We start from the raw sequence: 13,191 nt of genomic DNA, 5'->3' as shown, positions 1-13,191 counted from the left end.
TTCAAGATGGCAACAGCAGAAAGTTAAACCAAGTGTGGGGTCCTTTTGTGTGCAGGGTCCTCTGAGATTGGATAGATTGCATACCCACAGAGCTGGCCCTAAATGGGATGCATGTACTGGTGTGCTCCATATCCCAAGACAAGCTGCCAAGTAGTACAAACCATTGTATATTTTGAAGCTTTGCCCACCAACTCAGGATGTCACTAAGTTTGCGCTGAATAGGTACTTCTCTATAGTAGCTTAGTGGGAAGGAACATGAAATCTGAGGTTAGCTGTGTGAATTCAAATACTGGCCTTCTGCAAGTTCACCTCTCTGAACCTCAGTTTTTTTTACCTGTAAAATGGGGATAACGAATAATATTATCTACCTTATAAGATTATTGTGAAAATTAATGGAAATGCATGTTTATAAAAGACTTAGCATGATACCCGCCCACAATACGCTATTAAAAAGTGTTAGCTGTTATTATTGATTATCAATTACTAAGTGCTGTATTTTAAAAGACTGACCCAGCTTGCCCTATATGTACAACCACTAGGCCGCCAGGCTCCTGAGAGTCCACCATTTGATTTATTTCTTAGTGTTATACCATGCCTTGCTGATGCCCATTGTTAATAATTTAGCAGCAACCCATTGATCCATGGGATGGATTAAAAGAGAGAAGCTCCGAGGGAAAAGGCCTGAGGAGCAAGGTCTAGAGAGGGTGTGCAGGGTGTTTGCTCTCACATAGCTACCGTGCAGGATGGGAGAGAAGGCTAGAAGGATGGCATACCAAGGGCTTTGAATATCAGGACAGAGGGAGGGGACTTATTGCCAAGTGGTTCATGGTGATTGAGTGCCACATAGAAGTTAATGAAGCACAAGGGTTTTGGAGTTAGCTGGAGCTGGGTTTGCACTGCAGGCTCCTTTCTGTAAATGGGAATAATGGTTGTAGTAGTAGAGTAGCGTTATTAGTATTCTTAGCTAACATTTATTGAGTGCTTACTATTCTAGGTGCTTTACACATATAAACTTCTTCAACCTTGGAATGACCTATGAAATAGGTATCATCATCCCCGATTTGAGATTGTGGGGTAGTGCAAATAATTAATGCACTCAGCTGCTAACCGAAAAATTGGAGATTTGAGTCTATCCAGAGGTGCCTTGGAAGAATGGTCTGGTGATCTGTGTCTGAAAAACCAGTCCCTGAAAATCCTACGGAGCACATTCTACTCTGACACATACGGGGTCATCATGAATTGGGGTTGGTGTGACGGCAACTGTTTTTGTTTGTTTTGCCCCCCCCCCCCCCCTTTTCTAGAGGGAACTGTTTCAGGGAGCTTTTCAGGAGCTGGTCTATGTGGGAGGGGCCTACATTCTGTGTTAGAACCAGAGTACGAACTGAAGTGGCCTGTCTCCAGGAACTACACCCTGAATCCCTGTCCTATAGTAATAATAGTAATTTTTTTAAAGGCTGAAAACTGTTTAGCACTTAGTGAGAACACTGTCAATTCTGTATCAGTTCTCTGAAGAAGCACAATTATGTAAAAGTGTCTCAGCAAGATAGGGGGAGTAGGACTACACGGAAGCGTGCAGCTCTGAGCTAGCAAGTGTCCTACAGGAGGGTGAGACCCAGGGCAGGGAATGAGCCAGCCTCCTGGCCTGACCTGAGGACCCTGCCTTTCCTTTGGAGCACCCCCCTTTCGGCGAGGTGAGAGAAGAACACAGAAGGCACCATGGTTATCTGTGGGTCCTATTTTTCTTCTCAAAGACACTTTAATTAAATTCTTATCACGAAAACAATTAGGAAAGATTTGCCATACCTAAAAAAAAAAAAAAAATCAGGGACAGGATCTCATTAAGAGCTTTTGCTTTTCTGGAAACTGCCGTTTTGAGCGTTCAAGAGCTGGTGGCTGTGTGCTCTGGGGATTAATTCCTAATCTATATTTCCCCTGAGCTTTTTATTTTCCCAGATCCGTAGGGAAACACATCTTTAAGTGACCCCAAAGTAGGAAAGTGAGTGTGTAAACTGCCATTCACTTTCTCAGAGGAGTTCCTAGGTTTAAGCTGTGCTTTCTTTGTCGTGATGCCTTGTGTTCTACGTTGATGTATGTCAGTCCAGCAGAGAGAGCGGTAGATGTGACTCCGATGTAGGCAGAGTGAGCAAGCCTCCTCTTGTAACATAATTTTCTCAAGCTTTATGACTTATCCCTCAAACAGGTGAAGGCTGCCCCCTACTGACTTTAGCAGACAGGAACATTTGGTTCAATTTTCCTGACAAAAGCATTGAGCATATAAATTTCCCTCCTTCTTTTGGCTCCTCCCTTACTTCTTCACTACTCTCCCTCCTTCTTTCTCTGTCATTTCCTTACTAATGCATTATTGGTTTCCTGTCATGTGCTGGGCATTGCAATCAGAATTGAAGGTGCACCAAGGCAGGGTGGGGGGTGGGAGGCAAGGAGGGAATACAACTGTTTAGAAAAACATATAGTATTATTAAAAGTTGAAAGTATGCATACCTTATGGTCCAAATATTCAACCGTTAGATACTGTAGAGGAAACCCTGGTGGCATAGTGGTTAAGAGTTCAGCTGTTAGCCAAAAGGTGGGTGGTTTGAATCCACCAGGCACTCCTCAGAAACCCTGCGGGGCAGTTCTACCCGGTCCTACAGGGCTGCTATGAGTTGTAATTGACTCGATGGCAATGGGGTTCCCCCCCGACCCCACCCAGGTACTCTAGAGACACTAGAGATGATCATTAGACACATTATAGACTTGGATGCATTATAAAAGTTTTTATAGCAGTATTGTTGATAATAGCCCCAAACTGGGTCAGCTTTTTTTTTCCTTCTGTTTTAAGTGAAAGTTTACATTTCAAGTCAGTCTCTCATACAAAAACTTATACACACCTTGCTGTGTAATCCAAGCCACTCTCCTCCTAATGAGACAGCACACTCCTTCTCTCTACCTTATATTCCCCATGTCCATTCAGCCAGCTTTAGCCCCCCTCTGCCTTCTCATCTCGCCTCCAGACGGGAGCTGCCCACATAGTCTCCTGTGTCTACTTGAGCCAAGAAGCTCACTCCTCACCAGTATCATTTTCTGTCTTACAGTCCAGTCCAATCCCTGCCTGAAGAGTTGGCTTTGGGAATGGTTCCAGTCTTGGGCTCACAGAGGGCCCAGGGGCCATGACCTCTGGGGTCCCTCCAGTCTCAGTCAGACCATTAAGCCTGGTCTTTTTATGAGGATTTGAGGTCTGCATGCCACTATTCTCCTGCTCCATCAGGGATTCTCTGTTGTATTTCCTGTCCAGGCACCATCTAGTTCTTCTGATCTCAGGCTGATGGAGTCTCTGGTTTAGTGGCCCTTTCTGTCTCTTGTGCTTATATTTACCTTGTGTCTTTGGTGTTCCTCATTCTCCTTTGCTCCAGGTGGGTTGAGACCAGTTGATACATCTTAGATGGCCACTTGCTAGCAAAACATTTTCTTAATATATTTTGTTATGCCAGTTGACCTCGATGTCCCCTGAAACCACGGTCCCCAGATCCCCATCCCTGCCTCTCTGGCCTTGGAAGCATTTGGCTGTATTCAGGAAACTTCTTAACTTTTGGTGTAGTCCAATTGTGCTGTGGGTCCGCTCTTAATGGCCATCTTCAGTAGAGTGGACAAATCATTGGGGATATCTTCTATACAGCAATTAAATCGAGGAAACAGCACTTATATGCAACAATGTGGATGAATCTCCTAATCGTAAGACTGAGTGTGCAGACTTTATTCTCTATGGTGTATGAATCATAGGAGGATTGAGCAGACAGTAACATGATCAGTGCATACTTAAGGAAGCTGATTTTGGGTGGTGTGGAGGCTAGAGTGTGGGGAGTCCACACTGGAGACACAGAGATCATTAGGAGGCAGTTGCAGTGGTTCTGGAGAGAAAAAAATGCTGTGCTAACCCAGGGCAGTGGCAATAGCAAGAGAGAGAATGACATGGGTTATTGAGGGATTTTAGAGGTAAAATAAATACAATCTGGTGACTGATTGGATGTTTGGATTGTTCAGAGAGGGAATTATATAACATGCTTTTCAGATTTTTAATTCCCCGAACTCGGAGGACGGTTGTGCCGCTAACTGATGTCACTTTTGATGACCAAGCTGCACCTGACCCAAGCCATGGTATTTTCAGTCATCTCATGTGCATATGAAAGCTGGACAATGAAAGAAAAAGACCAAAGAAGAAGTGATACATTCAAATCGTAGTGTTGGCAAAAAATATTGACTATATCATGAACTGCCAGAAGAACAAACAAATCAGTTTTGGAGGAAGTATAGTCGGAGTGCTCCTTAGAAGCAAGGATGGCGAGACTTTGTTTCACTCACTTCGGACAGACATGTCATCAGTAGGGACAAATTGCTGGAGAAAGACATCATGCTTGGTAAATAAAGGGTCAGTGAGAAAGAGAAACCCTCAATGGTATTTACCAACACAGTGGCAGCAACAGTGGACTTAAACATAGCAGTGATTGTGAGGACGACGCAGGACCAGGCAACGTTTTGTTCTCTCATACATAGGGTCACCTAAGAACAACAGAAGGAAGATTAGTTTTTTGGAGTGGTAGATAGTGAATCTGCCTAACGCCAAGCTCTCTGACTTTGGATAAATTAGTTAACTTCCCTTTACCACAGTACCTCCGTGTTTAAAAGAGAGAAAATAATGTTAAAAGAGTCAAAACTTCAGAAGAGCATACAGTGTCTGATACATACCACCACCGTTTGTAGTTGCTGTCTGACTCTGATATTATGTCTGATACATAATATATACTTAGGTAAATGTTAGCCATAAATAGCCACTATGCAGTTTCTTGAAGAGAATGTGTGACCTTGAGTATGTAACATCATAAATGTGATGCAGCTCTCCCTTGAGGCTTAACAGAGATGAAAGGCAGATGTTGGAAAACTTGAATCATCTTTATGTCTCTTGAGTGAAACACTGAACACTTCAAGTGTGGGGGCGGGGATGAAGTCTTGGGACAAAAGGCACAAACAACTGTGGTTACCAAGAGTGGGAAAAAGAAAGCCATGAGGTGATTTAATAAGACTTTAAATGAAGGGTAAGCCAGAAATTAGCATGTACCTATGCTGAAAACAGTCCCAGTAACACAACAGCCTTTTAAAGAATAGCTTCTTCTCTCTATGATATTTAGGGCCTTATTACTATTTTTGTGGTGATTGCCAAAGTAATACATGTTTATCATAGAAAATTTGTAACCCTCTGAAAAGAAGAACAAATAGGTAATACCTAGAATTCTAATGCTTAGAGATTTTGTTAACATTTCACCTCTGTTCTTCCATCCATCCATCCATCCATCCATCCATCCATCCATCCATCCATCCATCCATCCATCCATCCAACCATCCATCCATCCAACTTTTCTTTCTTCTTCTTCTTTTTTAAATAACAGAACTGAAACCAAACTGTGTACTGTTCTGTAACCTGCTGTGTTTCACACAGGAACTGGGATGGAGCTTATCCTAGCATGAGGGATTTAGGTTAGCTATGTGTTTTTGTTTTTTTTTATGTGTACTAAGGAAACCCTGGTGGCGTAGTGGTTAAGTGCTATGGCTGCTAACCAAAAGGTTGGCAGTTTGAATCCGCCAGGCGCTCCTTGGAAACTCTACGGGCAGTTCTACTCTGTCCTACAGGGTCGATATGAGTTGGAATCGACTCAACAGCACTGGGTTTTTTTTTTTTTTTTTTATGTGTAGTAAGAAGAAAATGTCTAATGTGATTTATCAATGAGTTATTGAGGGACAGTAACATTTTCTTCTCTGGCAATCTTAAAATATAATAGCATAAACTCTCCTCTCTCTGATGGCAAGGCTGTGACCCTGCTTTACTGCCCCGTTATTCTCTGATGTGTGGGCAAACCCGGTGGGTGCTTTTCTGAGGACTGACTTCTCCCTAAAGTGGTAGAAAGATACATTGATTAGAATATGATGTAAGAGAGACATTAATCCTGCACCTACGCTTGCCTTGAGGACTCAAGAGTGCATCTTTCCCAAGAGTGTGAGGCTGTTCAACTTTTCAGTTTAAAACGTTAAAATCACTGAAAATTCTCCTCTGACTAATCCAGAATAAAGATGGGAAAGATTAGTGTCATTAGAATATAGTATACATGAGAAAGTCATTTTAAATTGGCTTAAATCTAAGAGGTAGAAGCTACTTTGTGTAAACTGAAGGTATTTATGTCAAATTGGCTGGAATAACTGTGTGTCTGTGTGTGCATACGTGTGCATGTGTTTGAGGGAGGGAGAAAGAGAGGAAGAAGATGAGAGACAGAGAGAGATAAAAGGATGAGAAAGAGGAGGAGACGGAAGGAGGGGGAGAATGAGTTCTGAAACCTTTCTATATGGAGTGCTGGATCAAAGGCCCCTGCCTAAATGAATAATTTCTTTTTTTTAAATAAAATTTTATTGTAATTTAGATGAAAGTTTACAGAGCAAATTGGTTTCTCATCGAACAATTAATACACATATTGTTTTGTGACATTGGTTGCCATCCCCACGACATGTCAACACTCTCCCTTCTCGACCTTGGGTTCCTCGTTACCAGCTTTCCTGTCCCCTCCTACCTTCCTGACCTTGCCCCTGAGCTGGTGTGCCTATTTAGTCTCCTTTTGTTTCATGGGCCTGTCTAATCTTTGGCTGGAGGGTGAACCTTGGGAGTGACTTCATTACTGAGCTGAAAGGGTATCCGGGGGCCATATTCTCAGGGTTTCTCCAGGCAGGCCAGCAAGTCCGGTCTTTCTTTTTGAGTTAGAATTTTGTTCTACGTTTTTCTCCAGTTCTGCCTGGGAACCTCTATTGTGATCCCTGTCAGAGCAGTCAGTGGTGGTAGCCAGACACCATCTAGTTGTGCTGAACTCAGCCTAGTGGAGGCTGTGGTAGTTGTGGTTCATTAGTCCTTTGGGCTAATTTTTCCCTTATACCTTTGGCTTTCTTCATTCTCCCTCGCACCAGACAGGATGAGACCAATGGAGTATCTTAGATGACTGCACCCAAGCTTTTAAGACCCCAGATGCTACTCACCAAAGTAGGATGTAGAACATTTTCTTCATAAACTATGTCATTCGCATTGAGCTAAATGTCCCCCAAGACCGTGGTCCCCAGCCCTCAACCCGGGAATTTGGTCTCTCAGGGAGTTTGGATGTGTCTATGAAGATTCCATGACCTTGCCTTGGTTAAGTTGTGCTGACTTCCCCAGTATTGTGTACTGTCTTACCCTTCACCATAGTTACCACTTTTCTATTGCCTAGTTAGTGTTTTTCCCTCCCCATCCCTCCCCTCCCTTATGACCATCAAAGATTGTTTCTTTCTGTGCATAAACCTGAGTTTGTATAATAGTGATCTCATGCAGTATTTGTCCTTTTGTGATTGACTTATTTCACTTAGCATGATGCCCTCCAGATTCATCCAAGTTGTGAGATATTTTGAAGATTCATCATTGTTCTTTACTGTTGCCAAGTATTCCATTGCGTGTATGTACCATAGTTTGTTTATCCATTGACGGGCACTTAGGCTGTCTCCATCTTTTTGTCGTTGGGAATAATGCTGCAGTGAACATGGGTGTGCATATATCTATTTGTGTGACAGCTCTTATATATTCCTAGGAATGGGGTTGCTGGATCATATGGTATTTCAATTTCTAGCTTTTTAAGGAAGTGCCATATTGTTTTCTAAAATGGTTATACTATTTTGCCTTCCCACCAGCAGTGTGTAAGAGTTCCAATCTCCCACAAGCTCTCCAACATTTGTTATTATTATTATTTTTGGTTTGTGCCAGTAATGTTGGGGCGAAATGGTATCTCATTGTAGTTTTGATTTGCATCTCTCTAATGGCTAGTGATTAGGAGCATTTCCTCATGTGTCTGTTAGCTGCCTGAATGTCTTCTTTGGTGAAGTATCTATTCATATCCTTTGCCCATTTTTTAATTGGGTTATATCTTTTTGTTGTAGAGGTGTTGGATTTTTCTATAGATTTTAGAGATTAGACCTGTGTTGAATTTGTCATACCCCCCCAATTTTTTTTACATCTGGGTTCCCTATACTGTTCCATTGGTCAGTGTGTCTGTCACTGTAACAGTATCAGGCTGTTTTGACTACCTTAGCTGTATGGTAGGTTCTGAGATCAGGTAATGTGAGTCCTCCTACTTTATTTCTTTTCTTCAATAGTGGTTTACTTATCCAGGGCCTCTTTCCTTTCCATATTAAGTTGGTGATTAATTTCCCCATCTCGTTAAAGAGTGCCCTTGGTATTTGGATCAGGACTGCAAAGTATTTGTAGATTGCTTTGAGTAGAATTGACATTTTCACAATGTTGAGTCTACCTATTCATAACCGTGGTATGTTTTTCCATTTATGTAGTTCTCTTTTGGTTTCTTGCAGTTGTGTTTTGTAGTTTTCTTCGTATAGGTCTTTTATGTCCCTGGTTGGATTTACTCCTAAGTATTTTATTTTTTTAGAGGCTATTATAAATGGTAGTGCTTTCCTGATTTCTTAGTCCTCTTTATTAGTGTATGGGAATCCAACTGATTTTTGTATGTTGATCTTGTATCCTGCTACTCTGCTGAATCTTTCCAGCAGTTTTCTTGTGGAGTCCTTTGGGTTCTCTGTGTATAGTATCATAAAAACAAAAAAACCAAACCCAGTGCCATCGAGTCAATTTCAACTCATAGCGACCCTATAAGACAGAGTAGAAGTGCCCCATAGAGTTTCCTAGGAGCGCCTGGTGGATTCGAACTGCTGACCCTTTGGTTAGCAGCCGTAGCACTTAACCACTACACCAACTAGGGTTTCCGTATAGTACCATATCACCTGCAAATAGGGATAGTTTAACTTCTTACTTACCAATTTGTTGCTGTTGTTAGGTGCTGTTGAGTCAGTTCCAACTCATAGTGATTCTATGCACAACAGAAAGGAACACTGCTTGGTCCTGCGCCATCTTCGCAATCACTGTTATGCTTGAGCCCATTGTTTCCTTACCAATTTGGATGCCCTTTATTTCTTTTTCTTGCCTTATTGCTCTAGCTAGAACTTCAGGCACAATGTTAAAAAGGAGTGGTGATAAAGGGTGTCTTTGTCTTTTTCCTGTTCTCAGGGGGAATGTTTTCAGCCTCTCTCTGTTAAGAATGATGATGGCGTTCATTATGTTGAGGAATTTCCTTTCTATATATATTTTATTGAGAGTTTTTTTTTTAATCAGGAATGGGTGAGACTTTATCAAATGCGTTTTCTGTGTTGATTGAGATAATCATGTGATTTTTTTCTTTTATTTATGTGGTGAATTACATTGATTTTCTAATGTTGAGCTGTTCTTGCATACCTGGTATGAATCCCACTCAGCTATGGTATGATATATTGTTTTTTTGATATGATATTGAATTCTATTGGCTAAATTTTGTTAAGAATTTTTGCATCTATGTTCTTGAGAGATATTGGTCTGTAATTTTCTTTTTTTTGTGGTGTCTTTGCCTGGTTTTGGTATCAGGGTTATGCTGGCTTCACAGAATGAAGTCAGAAGTGTCCCTTCCTTTTCTATACTCTGAAATAGATTGAATACTACTGGTTTAAGCTCTTCTCTGAATATTTGGTAGAGTTCTCCAGTGAAGCCATCTGGGCTGGGGCTTTTTTTTTTTTTTTTGGGAATTTTTTAAATTACCTTTTCCATCTTCTCTCTTGTTATGGGTCTGTTCAGATTTTCTACCTCAGTTTGTGTTAGTTTAGGTAGGTAGTGTGTTTCTAGAAATTTGTCCCCATTTCCTGTAGGCTTTCAAATTTGTTGGAGTGTAGTTTTTCATAGTACTCTGTTATGAACCTTTTTATTTCAGCTGGGCCTGTTGTAATGTCCCTCTGAATAATTTCTTTTATAAGGATCAGCACAAAGCTGGCTACTATGAGATGGAGGTTAAAGACCCCAAATGTCCAACTTTTTCAAACTGCTGTACTATTCCATCATCTCTAACATCAACTACTCTCCCTCCCCTCAGTTCTGTCCCTCCCAACTCTGGGTTTAGTAATTTGCTGCAAGGTGTCATAGAACTCACAAACTGTACTTAGAGCTAAGTGGTTTATTTGGAAAGTAACAGGGTACAGCTGGGGATCAGGATCAAATTGAAAGTAACAGGAACCACAATAACTCAAGACACAGTTCCTCAATCAGGACAGCTTCTTCTCAACCCTCTCCACCGAGCCCTGCCGGGGGCCTTGCTGCTGCTGGGCCCTGCTGGGGGCCTTCTCAGGCAAGTATTATACCTCTTAGCTACTTGGGTTGGCAAGCCCCACCACAGCCATTTGCCTTGGTCTCCTGATTCCTGCCATCTTGTACCACCGTCTCTCTCTGTCTTCCATGTTACACCTCCCTTCTCTCTCTCTGTCTGTATGTCTCTTTAAGCTTAGCAAGGTGATAAAACTGACCAGTCCCCTTGTTATGATTCCATATACCTTATTTGCCTGGTCCTACCTTCACAAGGGTGCCATTTACCTTATTTACATTATTAGCAAGCTATCCAATCCTGTTGGTGAGCCACAAGCACCTCATTTGCATAGCCCCGTGCAGTCATTTGGTGGTTGCAGTAGTACATTAACAGGGAACTGCCAGAAATTCAAGCTGGTTTCAGAAGAGGATGTGGAATGAGGGATATCATTGCTGATGTCAGAGGGGTCTTGGCTGAAAGCAGAGAAAACCAGAAAGATGTTTACCTGTGTTTTATTGACTATGTAAAGGCATTTGACTGTGTAGATCATAACATTGCAAAGAATGGGAATTCCAGAACACTTAATTGTGCTTGTGTGGAATCTGTACATAGACCAAGAAGCAGTTGTTTGAACAGAACAAGTGTATACTATGTGTGTCAGAGTTGTATCCTTTCACCATACTTATTCAGTCTGTATGCTGAGCAAGTAATCTGAGAAACATGACAATATGAAGAAGAACGCAGCATCAGGATTGGAGAAAGACTCATTAACAACCTATGATATACAGATGACACAACCTTGCTTGCCGAAAGTGAAGAGGACTTGAAACACTTACTGATGAACATCAAAGACTACATCTTTCAGTATGGATTACACCTCAATATTAAGAAAACAAAAACCCTCACAACTGGATCAATAAGCCAACATCGTGATAAATGGAGAAAATATTGAAGTTGTCAAGGATTTCATTTAACTTGGATCTACAATCAACGTCCATAGAAGCAGCAGTCAAGAAATCAAAAGATGCACTGCATTGAGCAGATGTGCGGCAAAAAGCCTCTTTAAAATGTTAAAAAGCAAAGATGTCACTTTGAGAACTAATGTCACTTGACCCAAGCCATAGTATTTTCAGTCACCTCATATGCATGTGAAAGCTGGACAATGAATAAGGAAGACTGGAGAAGAACTGATGCCTTTGAATTATGGTGTTGGAGAAGAATATTGAATATACCATGGACTGCCAGAAGAAGGAACAAATCTGTCTTGGAGGAAGTACAACCAGAATGCTCCTTAGAAGTGAGGACAGTGAGACTTTGTCTCACATACTTTGGACATGTTGTCAGGAGAGACCAGTCCCTGGAGAAGGACATCATGCCTGGAAAAGTAAAGGGTCAGCAAAAGAGAGGAAGACCCTCATTGAGATGAATTGATGCAGTGCGTGCAACAATGGGTTCAGGCACAACAACGATTGTGAGGGTGGCACAGGACCCAGCAGTGTTTTGTTCTGTTGTGCATAGGGTCGCTGTCAGCCAGAACCGACTCGATAGCACCTAGCAACAACACCCTGTCATTTGGTGGGAGTTACAAAACCATGGGGGGAAAGGCCATATGAAAGCAGTCCATTTTTTTTACACATCACTGCCATTAGAGGGAAGATCTAATGAAGAGCGTATGATAATCATTTGGACCAAAGTAATAGCCTGTTGGATCCAGGATTTTCTCAGAATATCTTTTTTTGTGTATGTGTGTGTGTACACACATATACATGCACACACAAATACATATACAAGAAATGGGACACCCACCCCCTTTCATGCAGAGATATAGAGAAGTGATAGGGAAGAGATTTTCTCTGTTGAATATTTTTAACTGCAAAAGAAATTTAATATAATTAATTAGTTCATTTTCATACATTCAACAAATACTCAGTGAACTCATCCAGTGCAGACACTGCGCTGAAAATGGAGAATAGGAGGTTTTCTAAAGGCACTAAGGCGTGGCAACAAGCCTTTTAGTCAGTGGTGCATATGTAACAGTTAATATGTACCTATTACTTGGTGATCTCAGAGAAGTCCCTTTTTGCTTCAGGATAAAGTCTAAACTCCTCAGCCTGAGAAGATTTTTGTGATTGGTCTCCAGTTAACCACCAACCTTATCTCCTAGCAACTCATGGGCATCTTACGTTCTGGTCACTCCTATGGAAAAATTTGTCAAGCCCCTTACTATGAACAGGCATTTTCAAATAACTCAAGACTCCCTACTCCTTCATGCCTCCTTCCTGGGATCTTGTCATTTTCCTCTGGAGTGATGTGGACTTACTGTCTTCTTTTGCTGATATGATACTTCCCCACTCCTCTGTCCCCCTGGTGAGTTAGATCCTTGGAGGATGGAGACCATCTCCTTCACTGTGGTCCTCCAGTACCCAGTACAGCGCTTAGACAACTTCCTACCCTCCATTTTCAACATAGTGCCTGCACTTGATGAGTTCAATGAGCATTTGTTGAATGAAGGATGGAAATGAACTATTAACTAATACTAAATTTCTTTTGCAATCAAAAATACTTATCAAAGAAAACATTTCCCCTATTGCTTTTCTATATCTCTATGTGAAAGAGGATGGGTGCCCCATCTTCTGTATGTGCATTTGTGTGTTGAACAAATGAATGAATAAGGCAAAGCTAAGTGTAATCCAGCTCTCTCATTTATGAAATGGAGAGAGTTAGATTACACTTAGCTTTGCCTTGTTCATTCATTTGTTAATTAATATTGGTAGATGGGGCTGCAACATATGTAATTTGTCTCACCACCCCTCTCCAATCAAGGATTAAAGAAATCATTTCAGGCTTCTAGTTTCCAGTCCCCGTGTCTGTGTGTTTCTCTGTCCTATCTCTGTCTTTAGTAATAATGGCTAGCATTCTTTTTTCTCTTTTTTGTTGTTGTAAATATATATATATCACAACA

At 41.4% G+C, this 13,191-nt stretch overlaps 1 protein-coding gene across 8 annotated transcripts in view; it reads left to right on the top strand.

Annotated features, from left to right (window-relative positions):
* PRELID2 (PRELI domain containing 2) overlaps positions 1-13,191 on the top strand; it is an 88,934-nt gene that overhangs the window by 38,389 nt on the left and 37,354 nt on the right. The window lies entirely within an intron of this gene.

The sequence above is a fragment of the Loxodonta africana genome, chromosome 2 (genome assembly GCF_030014295.1).
Source record: "Loxodonta africana isolate mLoxAfr1 chromosome 2, mLoxAfr1.hap2, whole genome shotgun sequence".
Classification (NCBI taxonomy): Eukaryota; Metazoa; Chordata; class Mammalia; order Proboscidea; family Elephantidae; genus Loxodonta; species Loxodonta africana.
This window is presented reverse-complemented; position numbering and strand designations above follow the sequence as displayed.